The sequence below is a fragment of the Lissotriton vulgaris genome, chromosome 8 (assembly GCF_964263255.1).
Source record: "Lissotriton vulgaris chromosome 8, aLisVul1.2, whole genome shotgun sequence".
Lineage (NCBI taxonomy): Eukaryota > Metazoa > Chordata > Amphibia > Caudata > Salamandridae > Lissotriton > Lissotriton vulgaris.
Window position 1 is genome coordinate 614,212,762 of NC_141696.1, and position 13,576 is coordinate 614,226,337.

Sequence of the window (13,576 nt, forward strand, 5' to 3'; positions counted from 1 at the left end):
TAACATTGTTTTTATTGATTTGTAATAAATTGTACTTTTTTTAACACAACAAACACACTGTTTAGGATTCTTGATTTGTTCATTATATGTTTTAATTGTATAACACTGTACATCTTTGGATTAAGTTGGCATTGTGAGGTATAAGGGAAATACATTGAAGGGTTTCTTAACAGTTGTGTGTCTTGGGACCTCGCCAGTTCTTTACAGCCTGAACTCTTGACTTTGTCCTGGCCTAGTGTGACCCGATAACTCACTTAAGCACTTATTGTCTCTAAGTGATCTTCTGACTTTTTGATCCCGTACAACTTTGTACTTCAAAGTCTAATGAAAAGATTCTTATTATTTTGGTATTGTTTTATATATAATGTCATACTTTATTTTTCTAAACTATTGTGGATTCTTTTTGTGGTGTTTACACTGTTTTACTGTTTAAGTGTTGCACACATACTTTACACATTGCCTTTTAAGCTAAGCCTGAATGCTTTGTATCAAGCTACCCGAGGGTGAGCACAGGATAATTTAGGTTGTGTGGTTACTTACCCTGACTAGGATTGTTGCTTCTGGTTGGATAGGGGGCATACTCTGCCAACCAGAAATCCCATTTCTAACACGTATTGCCTGCAAATAGAAGCACAGGTACTTTTTTGCCAGAGATATTTGGGGAATCATTCATGCAGTGTAGCAGAAATGGAGCACACTCATTTAAGTACAGCAGGAACCATGTTGGTGCAAAACTGCACCCTTGCCTAGCCCTTCTTCTAATGGGTATTATCTCATTTAGCTTGCCTTTTGTGCAAAATATTCTGCGTGGATCGGATTTAATGCAGAAAGCAGGCGAGGCAAGATTCCCTTGTTTTGCAATACAGCAGGATTCCAGAGTTTTCCAGTACCTACTAAAGTTTTTTTGGGTGACACAATGTCACATGCAGTCTTAAACCCAATGAAAGTCATGTAAAGATGTCTGGGTGTCAGGTTGGAAGGGCGAGATTGTAGATCTCTATCTTATCACTATAGATCTAAACCCCGTTCTGGTCAACTGAACCTTTATTGCCTGTCGTTGAGGAAAGAAAGTGCATCCAATACCAAGTTAGTTGTTCAATAATGGGCTCGACTCTGAAAAACCACAGACTACTTCTAGCTTTTAAAGATTTATTATAGAGTCAAAGTTAACTGCAAGTACAGGCATCTCAAAATGAGATTCAAAAGATATACAGGCACCACTACATACATGTGCTCTCGAAAGGCCCTTAGGCGAGCAAAGAACACAACTAGGACTAGTTCCAGAATTAAAAGGGCTGCAAGCATAGACACATATTGTGATCTCTCCGTCATTTACAAGAGGAGGGAAGGTTTCAGGTTAGGCTGTCCCTACCCTGCTCTAGATGGTATCCCTACTTAACAGAGTCCCAACCTACCAAAAGGTGTCAGCTGTGAATGACTTCCTAAGAAGATCACCCACACTTAGTCTCTAGGTGAAAACCTATGATCGCCAGTCATGACCCCTCTCTGCCTACCCATCCGCTCTCTCAAGGGTCCTCAGGCATCTGCTCTAACTCCACCCCGGTGTGCTGACCCTAATACAAAAACACAATAACATTTGAGACGCCCCTCGTGAGACGCCCCTCACGTGGTGTCGCTTCTGGCTTTTTCCATGATGATCTTCCCTTGGGCCTCGTGCGTTAGCGTTGACCTTGCTTCTCAGACTCTTCTCCGGCCCGCCGATACCCCCTAAAACATTCCTGAACCCTCCTCCATGTCTGCACCAGTCTCTTGAACAAAACTCTATTCATCCAATTATTAATTGGATCCCCCTCACATATGCAGACAGACATCCGTAGCTGAATCTCCATTCCCATAGACTTCTAACAGAAATTTGCAACTTATTTCCTAACACAGCTCGGCCTGTACCAGTACGTGCAAATCAGAAACCCTTTTTATCACCTCAGGCCTACAACAACTCTAGCAAAGGTTAATTAAAATAACATGTTAGCATCTTATTGTTAACTAATAAAAACACATCTATGGAATATAAATCCAACGAATAAACAATCATTAAAACATTAGTGCAATCCATGTCAATGCAAAGGAATATACGTTTCTACCCTTCTGGCCTAGCCATAAGGCCCGTTCCCTTCTATGCCTTGCAGCATGTCATTCTTCTATTAGCAGCTACATGACATGGATCATGATTAATCACGTCTAATAAGGTTATACAGTTCACACATTACTACATAATTCCACTTCTATATGAAATCTCTAACTTAACTACACATTTCGAAGTATAGGTGAATATATGTTTCAGCACTCATAGCATTTCTCTTATGATTTGTGCGTACTACTTGCAACTTTGGTGCACTCATACATTTTGTTCAGTTTGCGCTCTCTCAGTTCCCCCCTTTGATGACCTCTAGGGGTCATCACCAACATTTAAACTGAACTAATTGCTAATGCCCCTCGTTTCTGCGTTTCCAGAGCCCTCAGACTCCGGTACTGATTGTCTTGCATTGCAGCCAATCTCTGTAACTGCTCTTTTCTGGATCTCTCCAATCTATTTGATCTATACCATTGGTATGACCTCACCAATCCCCACAACAGGATTACACAGATCACTATTATGATGATAGGTTTCAGCACATACCATACAAAACTCTTCCCTAGGTTGGCAAACCAACCTCCAACTTCGCCCATTCCATGACCCACTTTTTCCCAAACATTTACTTTAGTTAGGTCTTCGATTTCTTTGTGAATATTAGTTATATTCATAATGACTTTCTCAAGGGGTTTTGAATTGTCTGGAATGTAAGTGCAACATTCCTGGACCTTCAAAGCCTTACAGACTCCGCCTTCTTTTGCTAGCAGGACGTCTAACGCAAGACGGTTCTGAAGCACCATGGCCCTTATCGATTGCATCTCTCCTTCCACCAGCATTAAGGATCTAGCAGTGCTGGCAGACAACCTGTCTACGACTGTTGCCAATCGCCTAATTTTGACATCATTGAGGATCAGTCCTAAGATAGGAAATGCAGCTCCAAATACATCTCCAACTAATTCTGCATCTCCTAGATCTCTTCTCCCTCTTGTCGAGGCTTTGCCCTCGATGATCTCTAAGTCCTGGGCATGGTATATTTTGGGAAAGACAATTGCCAAGTAACATGATCCATACCAATTGTCAGGTAGTCTCACGTAGGCATTTCTTCCACATACAAAATATACATTTGGAATCACTTGCATTCCTTTCAAGAAATCCTTAGTGTAATATTCTAATCTAAAAGCATGTTCACAACTGACTTCTCCTACGAATACATTTTCGTAGTACGTTTTACTTCTGTGAAGACATAACTTCCCTCTCTGCGTTTTATCCAAAGCTATTGGACCACTACTACCCTTTCTCTTGTGTGCCTTCTCTTCCTCGGTCCAATCTGTTTTCCATTGTCCTGATTTCTTCAAAATCTTTTGCCTTCTATATCGATCATCCACCTGCCCTATAAACTTCTTTTCGACTTCTGACACTTTGCATGTCAGGTTATTTCTGCGGGCATGTGAAGTATCTAAGGTATCCCAAGGAATGAAGAACTTGGCCAATCTGTCTTCACTCTTCCAGTAGTCCCATTTGTTCATTTGCTTGTAATTTGGGACCTCTGGTAACACGGAATCATAGTTAGAGAAATAATACTCAAAACTATCTCTTCCGTAAAATATACTAAGCAATAAGCTACATGTAATGCCATATGTCAACGGGAGGTGATGATATCTAATGCCTTCATCTACAGACGCCGGCAGTTGCATGCAGACGTAGCAATCTTTGACCTCCATGGCATCCACGTATTCATACAAAAGTTTGGCATAAGCATTTGACCTATAGTCGCCTTGGGACTCATCCATGTGTAACCTACGGGCTTCTGCTGCTAATAACGCTTTCTCCTGTATGTTTTCCCCTTTCTTACCAGCAACAGTGGGTTTTGGTGTCACTACAGACTTCTCGTCTGCTACCCTTGCCTCACTCTCATGTCCCTTTACATATGATACAGTAACTACTAAAGCTATTAGAAGTATCATTCCTACTATTAGTGTGCCTATTATACATTTGGCTCTACGATTTGGGCTACCGGCCTCCATTTCTTCAGACAGTATGGTTCTTTCTTTCTTATTTCAACTCAAAATTCTTTTCTTCTTTGTTCCTTTACAGTCTCTTATAATCTTTCAGTCTTTAGAACCACATAATTGGAAGCTGACAATCTCCTTTTGCAGAGTCTTTAAAGCTTTAACACAGACAACCCTAGCCCTTCTCCGTCAACTAATAGGAAGGTCCCTAAGATTCTCTGCTTCCTAGGCGCTAGGTGATCTTCTTTTTCTTGCTTATTTACAAAGTCCTTAAGCATCTACAATCAGGCTTGTGCCTGCAGCTCGGATAGCATAGTTCAATATTTCCAGACGAAGAATGTGCTCTTCATGGCTTGTTATCTTCGTTCCAAAGTCGGGGAATTGCAATTCGGTGAAAAACATGTGCTTTAACTTGCTTAGGCGGGGAGGGTTGGGGAGTGTGAACTTTAGTGACCCTTCTGCTTCGACTCCAGGCACTAACAGCTGTACTTCCACTGTGAGGATGGGTTCAGAGCTGGTCACCAGCACCGCTCGTATCCTCCCTGTCTCTCGTTCCCAAGACATTTGTCACCAGATATGACCACTCAGGGGTGGCGTATCTTCGGTTAGGCACATGTACTCTCCTTGACCTTCTCAGATCTGGTGCTTCAGCGTCCTGAGCACCTTCCTCGGGGTCTGAATCTTCCGATATTGGAGCAAGGGTTCTCTCTGGAGTTGACCTCAGGCTAGAACTCCTTCTTTGCGGCCAACTGGCTTCTCCACGCCTTACCCTTCTGCTCCTTGTCCTTCTGGTTTGCTCGCGCTCTCTTTCAGACTGGTCGGTGTCTGATTCGTACTCCCAGCTGCTTCCTCCTTCTGTAGCGTCGTCCGTTTCACTGTTGTACTGACCGTCCTCAGCTTGGTCAGACACGTTCCCTTCTTCTTCTTGCACCTCCACAGCTTGGCTGGCCCCCTCTATGGCTTCTCGGTCCGCAGCTGGACTTCCATCCGAGAGAGGAGCTGTTTCTTCCAGAGGTGCTGGAACCCTCCGCGTATGAGACGCGTGGATCCAGTTGGGCAGGCCTCCCACCTTCACTGCAGTGTTCGTGATCAGGATGATCTGGTAGGGCCCACGCCAACGAACATCTAGGCAGCTTCTTCTTACGTGCTTCTTCACAAGCACCCAGTCTCCAGGGCACAGGTCATGGCACAGGTCCTGGCACGACGGAACCTCGGCAGCCTGCACCTGAAGGGACACAGAATGAATGGCGTCAGACAGCCCCTTACAATAGTCCAGGATCATATCATCTGTGATGTTTAACAGTGCAGCAGTTGGTACTGATGGCAATCTCATTGCCCTCCCCATTAACACCTCATGCGGTGATAGTCCCGTTCTTCTGTCTGGGGTACTACGGATGCTCATAAGGACCAATGGCAGAGCATCGGGCCAACTCAGGGACGTTGACGAACACATTTTGGCAATTCGGGACTTGATGGTGCTGTTTATCTGCTCCACAATTCCTGATGCTTCTGGTCGATAACTACAATGCAATTTCTGGTCTATGTTCAGGGCCGCACAAATCATTTTCACAAGCTCGCTGTTGAAATGTGTTCCCCTATCTGATTCCAAAGAGGCCGGTACCCCGAATCGCGGAATGAGTTCCCTAAGCAGTAACTTGGCTACTGTGAGGGTGTCACACCTGCGTGTAGGGTATGCCTCGACCCATCTGGAAAATATGCAAACAACCACTAGGACATAACGAAGGCGGTTGCACCTTGGCATTTCAATAAAGTCGATTTGCATCCTATTAAATGGACCTCCAGACCTCCCTATGTGACTCAACGTAACTGGTGTTCTTTTTCCTATGTTCAACTGCTGACAGGTCACACAACGTTGGCACACTGCTTCTGCTGCTACTCTGAACTTAGGATTGTACCAGGTTTGTTTGAAAACTCTCAGCATAGCATCTCTCCCTAGATGTACTGGACCGTGTATCTGTCTGGCCATTGGGCTCACCATCTCATTGGGCAACACTGCTCTTCCGTCTGCTGAAACCCAGAAATGCGCCTCACCTATCACACATCCTGCAGTTTCCCAGGTTTGCTTTTCAAAATCTGGTGCATTTTCCTGCATACATTTTAATTCGTCCCAAGTATCCACAGTTTCCAATATCATGGCTAATTCAGTTCTCACATTTATTCCGCCCACCTCCACCTCCGTGAAGGAGTACCCTTGTTCTGCACAATATCTCGCGACTTCGTCGGCATATCTATTGCCTTGTGACACGAAGTCCATATTCCTGGTGTGGGCGGTACATTTTATAACTGCAATAACCGCTGGACATTGCAAAGCTTCTAACAGCAAACGTATGAACTCTCCATTCCGAATGGGTGAACCTGAAGAAGTCATGTAGCCTCTTTGAGACCATAATTGCCCGTAATCATGAACTACCCCGTAACCATATTGGCTGTCGGTGTATATGGTGACTCGAATTTGGTTGCTTGCCAGGCAGGCACGCGTCAATGCAATAATTTCAGCTACCTGAGCGGAGTGTACTCCTTCCAGGCATCCGGCTTCCACAACTCCAGTAATTGTACAAACAGCATAAGCTGCCCTCAACTGCCCAACTTCGTCTCTTACACATGAGCCATCGACAAAGAAAACTTCATCGGGGTCAGTCAGTGGCTCATCCACGATGTCAGGTCTCGGTTTGGTGCATAGTTCAGTCACATTAAGGCAATCATGGTCTGTACATACATCATCATCATCAATGTCACCTGGGAGTGGCATTAAGGTGGCAGGGTTCAAAACAGAGCATCTCTTGAGGGTCACGTTCTCTGCAGCAAGAATGACTTGCTCATAGCGCGTGAGCCTGCTATTGGTCAGATGCTTTGTTTTGGTCCAGGTCATTAACAGTTCAACAGAATGCGGCACATACACCTCTAACGGGTGTCCCATGACAATGTTTTCGCAACGTTCGATACTGACACCTGTTGCAGCAACGGATTTGAGACATCCGGGCAACGCTGCGGCTACTGGGTCTAAGGTAGCCGAGAAGTAGGCAACTGGTCTACGGGCATTCCCATGGATTTGGACCAAGACAGACAAAGCACAACCCTCTCTTTCACAACAGTAAAGCAAGAATATTTTATCGTAATCAGGCATTCCCAGAGCAGGAGCACGACACAGGTCCTCTCTCAGCTGCAGGAACGCCATCAAACAGTCCTTGTCCCATGGTACCGGATCACTCACCTCCTTGTGCGTCAGTTTTTGCAAGGGTTTTGCTTTCAATGAAAAGTTCGCTATCCACTGTCGGCAATACCCCACCATCCCTAGGAACATCCTGACCTCTCTCTGTGTTTTGGGCGCATTCATCTTCATGATCGCCTCTATTCTGTCTGGGGACACCTTCCGTTTCCCCTTCTCTATTCTGTGCCCCAAGTACTGCACCTCTGTCAGGCAGTACTGCAATTTTCCCGGGGACACCTTGTGCCCATTTGCAGCTAAGTGGTTTAGCAAAGCAATGGAGTCCTCCCTGCAAGCCTCTTCAGTTTCTGACGCCACCAGAAGGTCGTCTATGTACTGGACCAGAACTGACTTCTGGGGCAGCACTAGACTTTCAAGATTTTTCTTCAACAGCTGGTTAAAGATCGATGGGCTCTCTGTATACCCCTGGGGGATACAACACCATGTTAATACGCGACCTTCCAGCTTAAAAGCGAAAAGGAAATGGCTCTCCTCGTCCAGGGGGATCGAAAAGAAAGCCTGACAAAGATCTATCACAGTGAACCATTCGGCTTGGAACGGTATCTGAAACAATATTACTGATGGATTCGGTACCACTGGACAACATGAGACAACTATGTTATTAATCTTTCGAAGATCCTGCACTATCCTGAATTTGCCATTTGGTTTTTGCAAACCCATAATCGGGGAGTTACACGGACTACCCACGATTTCTTTCAGTATTCCCTGCTTAATCATGGACTCGATCACAGGCTTTATTCCTGCAATCCTTTCTGGAGTCAATTTATATTGGGGTGTTCTTGGAAACTCAGCATGCGGTTTCACTATGATTTTCACTGGGTCTACTCCTTTTACCAGTCCAATCTCTTCCCCAGTGAAATCCCACACTTCCGGTGCCACGGTCTCCCTTAGATCCCATGGGAGCTTATCCACTGTCAAAGTGGGATACAGCTCCACACATATTCTTGAGTTTGCGACTTTGAAGTCAGCGTCATCATCGTTTGTTAATACCTCCACTCCCTGCGGGGTGCAATATATTGTACAATTTAATTTACACAAAAGGTCTCTTCCCAATAAACATACAGGACTAGAATCGCAAACCACGAACTGATGCTCATCGCTGTACTTCCCTATTTTCACCTGTACTGGTTCTGTCAATGGGCTTGTTATTCTCCGGTTTGCGACCCCCACCACTTGGATTGTCTCTCCAGACATGTGCAGGCCTGGAACTGCGGCTGATCTTATCGTGGATCGGTGGCTCCTGTGTCTACTAAGAAGGTCGTGGGGCACCCTGCCACTTCGGCCTCAACGTAGGGTCCCCTTTGATCCACATCTAAGGCTGCCCCGAGGGTACAGTCTTCTTTCTCTACTCTCTGTCCTGTTAAGGGATCAACGTAATAGCACTCCTCTCCTCCTACGAACAGAGGCATCTGTCTATAGGTCTTTCCCGTTGTCCCTATTCTGGGTGGTTGTGGGAACTGGGCTCGCGGAGCTGGGGTCCCACCTTTGACCACCCTTCCTTGGTACGGCGTTACCCCTCTTCCTGGAGTGCTTTGAACCTCCTCCTCTACTTCTTGTTCTCCAATTTCTACGTTGTAGGGACACTCGCGTTTCCAATGCCCCACCTCGTTACACTGGTGGCACCGAGTCGTCTTTTTCAATGCCGCAATGTCTACCCTAGGTCTAAAGGTGGAGTTCTCCTCATTGCCCTTGTTCTGACTATACTGTTTCTTACCCCCAGTCCCTGTTCCCTGTTGCTGTTGCTGTTGTCCACCCTTACCAGCTGACTGCATCTGTACCACCATCAGCTTTTCTTTTAGCTTCTTTGCCTTGGAGTCTATCTCATCACAGCAGTACCTAGCATATCTCAGAATTTCATCCAAAGGTTTATTTTGCCAACAAATCAAGTGTTGCTGAATCATTAAACTAATATCCGGTCTCAAACCCAAGACAAACTTAGACACAAACTGTCCTATGTCTTTCGGGTCCATTACATCCAACCCGCTATATTGTTTAAACGCCTTCAGCAATCTCTCATAATATTCATGAACTGTCTCTTTGGGTTCTTGCCTAGTTCGATCTATTTTGACCCAATCTATGTCCTGCATTGGCACCTTGTCTTTCAGCCACGTCATCACTCTCTCGTATTTTACCATTACTGTCTCGGACGGTCCATTGGTCCGTGCATCTCTCTCTGGTTCTGCTGTGGGCCACTCAGCACTAACCTTACATGCTGTCCACAAGTCTCCTGGTACCACAATGTCAAACAGTGTGTTCAGATCTATCCATAGTACTTTGGAGATTTTTACGAACCTCTCTACCTGTTTGTACCATTCAACTGGGTTCTCCCTCAATTTAGGGAAGGAGTTGGTAAAGACTGCTAAATCCCCCCTACTCCATGGCACATGCACATAGTTCCCGTTTGCAACTTCACGCAAAGGGTATGCCTCTACTCTCTGCAGTCCTCCCTCTGGGGTCATTCCAAGCATGCTTCTCCTAACGGTCCCTTTCTTGGACCACCTTTCTTCCCATTTATCCAGCGCTCTCCATGTCCTTATTCCCGTGATCAGTTCCCTTATGTGTGTTTTTAATCCTATTGTTCTTCTCTCATCTAGGTCCTGATCTGAATAATGTAGCCTATGGTTACCCTGTAATGCTTTGGTCCTCGACAGGTCTACCATATATTTTCCTGCCAGTTCGACTAATTTCTTATGTGCCGCTCTCGCTTTCCGAGTGATGTCCTTTGCCATGAACAGTATCTCGTCCTGCTCATACATTTCCATCCTCTCTAGAGGCAAGGTACCATCCACCATGTCATCCAGATCTGAATTTAGGCTGGCGACATCAAGTCTCTTAGCCTTTATCTCGGCTCGCAGTATGTCTTTCTTAGGGGGTTCACTAGTCTCTCTACCGTCCCAACTCCGAGTCCTACGCTTGGGCTCAGGGGAGTTAAGGAGAGTTCTCCCTCTTTCCCATCTCTCTAGGTCCCATGCTCGGCCATCCTGTCTTGGAAGGTGATGAAACACGGGCCTGTTTCCCCCAATCTCGTTTTGTCCACTCTCTCTGTCCTCTTTCGCTCCCTGGTAGGATTCCCTGTTGTTCTCTCTCCTGTCGCTATCCTCTCGTTGTCTAGTGTCACTCAGGATTCGGTATGTTCCTTCTCGGCTCCCCATCTCCCCAGGACTGCGTTCATGTCCGTAGTCGCAGGGGTTATGACGAGGCCTCTCGCAACTCTCGTTCTGTCCACTATTGCCAGACGCATAGTGGGTGCACTTAAAACTATTCCTGTACTCCTGCGTTCTCCTATCCCCTTCGCTGTGAATTCGGCGAGACACCCCCCCACACTCAGGGCTCCTGTCTTCCAGGTCTGGTCTACCTCCACTCCTGGTATGACGAGTGTCTCCGCTACCGTCCTGACCCTTCTCGTCCCACTGCGGACTGCTTTCGTCAGCCCCACAGTGAGTCCGGGTCCTGCTATCCTGGCTTTCCCTTCCAGCTTCCGCTGCTATGATGCTCTTGTGAGCCTCTACTGCCTCATCCCATTTCTTCATGTACTCGCTTAGCTCCTGGAAGGATTTCCGTCCCGATCCCCTCAGGTCCATCGGCCATCTAGGGCCCCCCGGATCTCCTGTTGTATCTACTGCTGTATGTACTGGGGTGCTCCACTCCTTTGGTCTTGGCAACTGACTTGGGGAATTGATTGTATCGTTCCTCCTTGCCATCCCTGCTCTCTCCCTGTCCATTCGTACCTGTTCCTCCCCTCTTGCTCTCTCTGGGTCATAGATCGATACTATAGGACCTATAGTGACGGGTACTTGCAGAGCATCTGGCAGTGCGTAGGAAGTGGCACACTCCGTTTCTGGCACCCTTTGTACCACAAACCTTCCGACTACCTTCTGCACTGGACTAGGTTGAGACAACTCTTTACTTGCCGTGGGATCCCAATCTGTAGTGGGAAGCGGTCCATACTCCCCTATGCTAGGCCCCCCTTCCCTGCATGGCTCGACATTCCCTGTCTCTTTATTGTACGGGGGTGGCCTATCTGTTAATAACCTATTTATCAGGCTATCTTCTGTCTCGCTCTCTTCATCCTCCTCGAATGGGCTCTTGTTTCCTGCCACCTCTAATACTGGGTACAGTTTATTTACTTCTAGGTTATTCACTCTCCATCTTTTAGCATCCGCATCCCATTTGGCATCCTGCACTGCTCTTACCGATCGTTTCACCCTTTCTTGTCGTCTATTCAGGTTCCTCTCGTGCGCTGCCCTAATCCATGCATTGAGAGCTTCAAACTGGGTCGGTCTAGGCATAGGTCTCATTGAGGTCATGACTGCTTATAATCGGTGTAGCACCTCTAATCTGAACGTCCCGTACTTTGGGAACGTCAGTTCCTCATTTCCTTCTGTAATCTTACTCCACTCTGAAATCCACAATATAGTGTGTAACCCAACATTTGTCGCCATATAATAAGCCGGCGTACCCTCCGGCGGGGCTTCTTCCCCATCATAAGATCTCCGCCTCTCTCTTTTAAACGCCGCTCTTAACCATTTAAAACATTTCATGATTAAACGTACAATTTCCAGCCTCGCTATTCTATTTACTTCCTGATGGCAATCCGCCAATCCTAGGGCGGCTTTGCTAGCTGGCCTATCACAGCGCGGTCTTGCTCCGGCCGGCCAATCCCAGCGCGGCACTTTCTGACGTCACTTGTCTCCGCTTCGCAGCAGCACCCCTCCTTTCTCAGCTCGTCTCCCGGTCACACATGCGTCCCATTCATACACCGAAAAATGACTACTTCCGACCAAGCCGTCACTTCTCTTGACTGTACGTCCACAGTCTATCTGTAATTGTCACCACGACTGACGAAATGTCTTCCGTCTCTCTGATAGGTTGCTTACACACAGTAACTTCCGACCTGCGTCCGTTACTCACGCACTCACTCTTACATTCCCCCTATCTCGGTCTTGCGGGCGATCAATGGTACCTCATGACCCCCTTCACACTGGTTGACAATTACTCTGGATGTCCGATACACCCGAACCACTTAAGCTCTCTTTGAGCTTAAGATTTGCACCGGTTGCGCGCGCTCACAACCTGTTCCGCAGTCACTCTACAGGCATTCAACTCCGCCAGACATTACAACATAGATACAACACAAAAACACCGCAATCTAACACGCATCACCCTTTATACTCACTCTCGACCGATACTGCTGCTTTTCTGTCTCACGTCATCCGGACCTTCTTCGGCGGGCGGTTCTTCCGGTCATCGATCTCTAGGGGCCTTGGGGTAATCTAACCTGGCCTAGATCACCTTCCTCAAGAAGGCAACCATCCTCTATAGCTACCAACTGGAAGGGCGAGATTGTAGATCTCTATCTTATCACTATAGATCTAAACCCCGTTCTGGTCAACTGAACCTTTATTGCCTGTCGTTGAGGAAAGAAAGTGCATCCAATACCAAGTTAGTTGTTCAATAATGGGCTCGACTCTGAAAAACCACAGACTACTTCTAGCTTTTAAAGATTTATTATAGAGTCAAACATAACTGCAAGTACAGGCATCTCAAAATGAGATTCAAAAGATATACAGGCACCACTACATACATGTGCTCTCGAAAGGCCCTTAGGCGAGCAAAGAACACAACTAGGACTAGTTCCAGAATTAAAAGGGCTGCAAGCATAGACACATATTGTGATCTCTCCATCATTTACAAGAGGAGGGAAGGTTTCAGGTTAGGCTGTCCCTACCCTGCTCTAGATGGTATCCCTACTTAACAGAGTCCCAACCTACCAAATGGTGTCAGCTGTGAATGACTTCCTAAGAAGATCACCCACACTTAGTCTCTAGGTGAAAACCTATGATCGCCAGTCATGACCCCTCTCTGCCTACCCATCCGCTCTCTCAAGGGTCCTCAGGCATCTGCTCTAACTCCACCCCGGTGTGCTGACCCTAATACAAAAACACAATAACATTTGAGACGCCCCTCACGTGGTGTCGCTTCTGGCTTTTTCCATGATGATCTTCCCTTGGGCCTCGTGCGTTAGCGTTGACCTTGCTTCTCAGACTCTTCTCCGGCCCGCCGATACCCCCTAAAACATTCCTGAACCCTCCTCCATGTCTGCACCAGTCTCTTGAACAAAACTCTATTCATCCAATTATTAATTGGATCCCCCTCACATATGCAGACAGACATCCGTAGCTGAATCTCCATTCCCATAGACTTCTAACAGAAATTTGCAACTTATTT

General features: G+C 46.5%; 1 protein-coding gene across 1 annotated transcript in view; it reads left to right on the forward strand.

Annotated features, from left to right (window-relative positions):
- IMPG2 (interphotoreceptor matrix proteoglycan 2) overlaps positions 1-13,576 on the forward strand; it is a 904,006-nt gene that overhangs the window by 409,114 nt on the left and 481,316 nt on the right. The window lies entirely within an intron of this gene.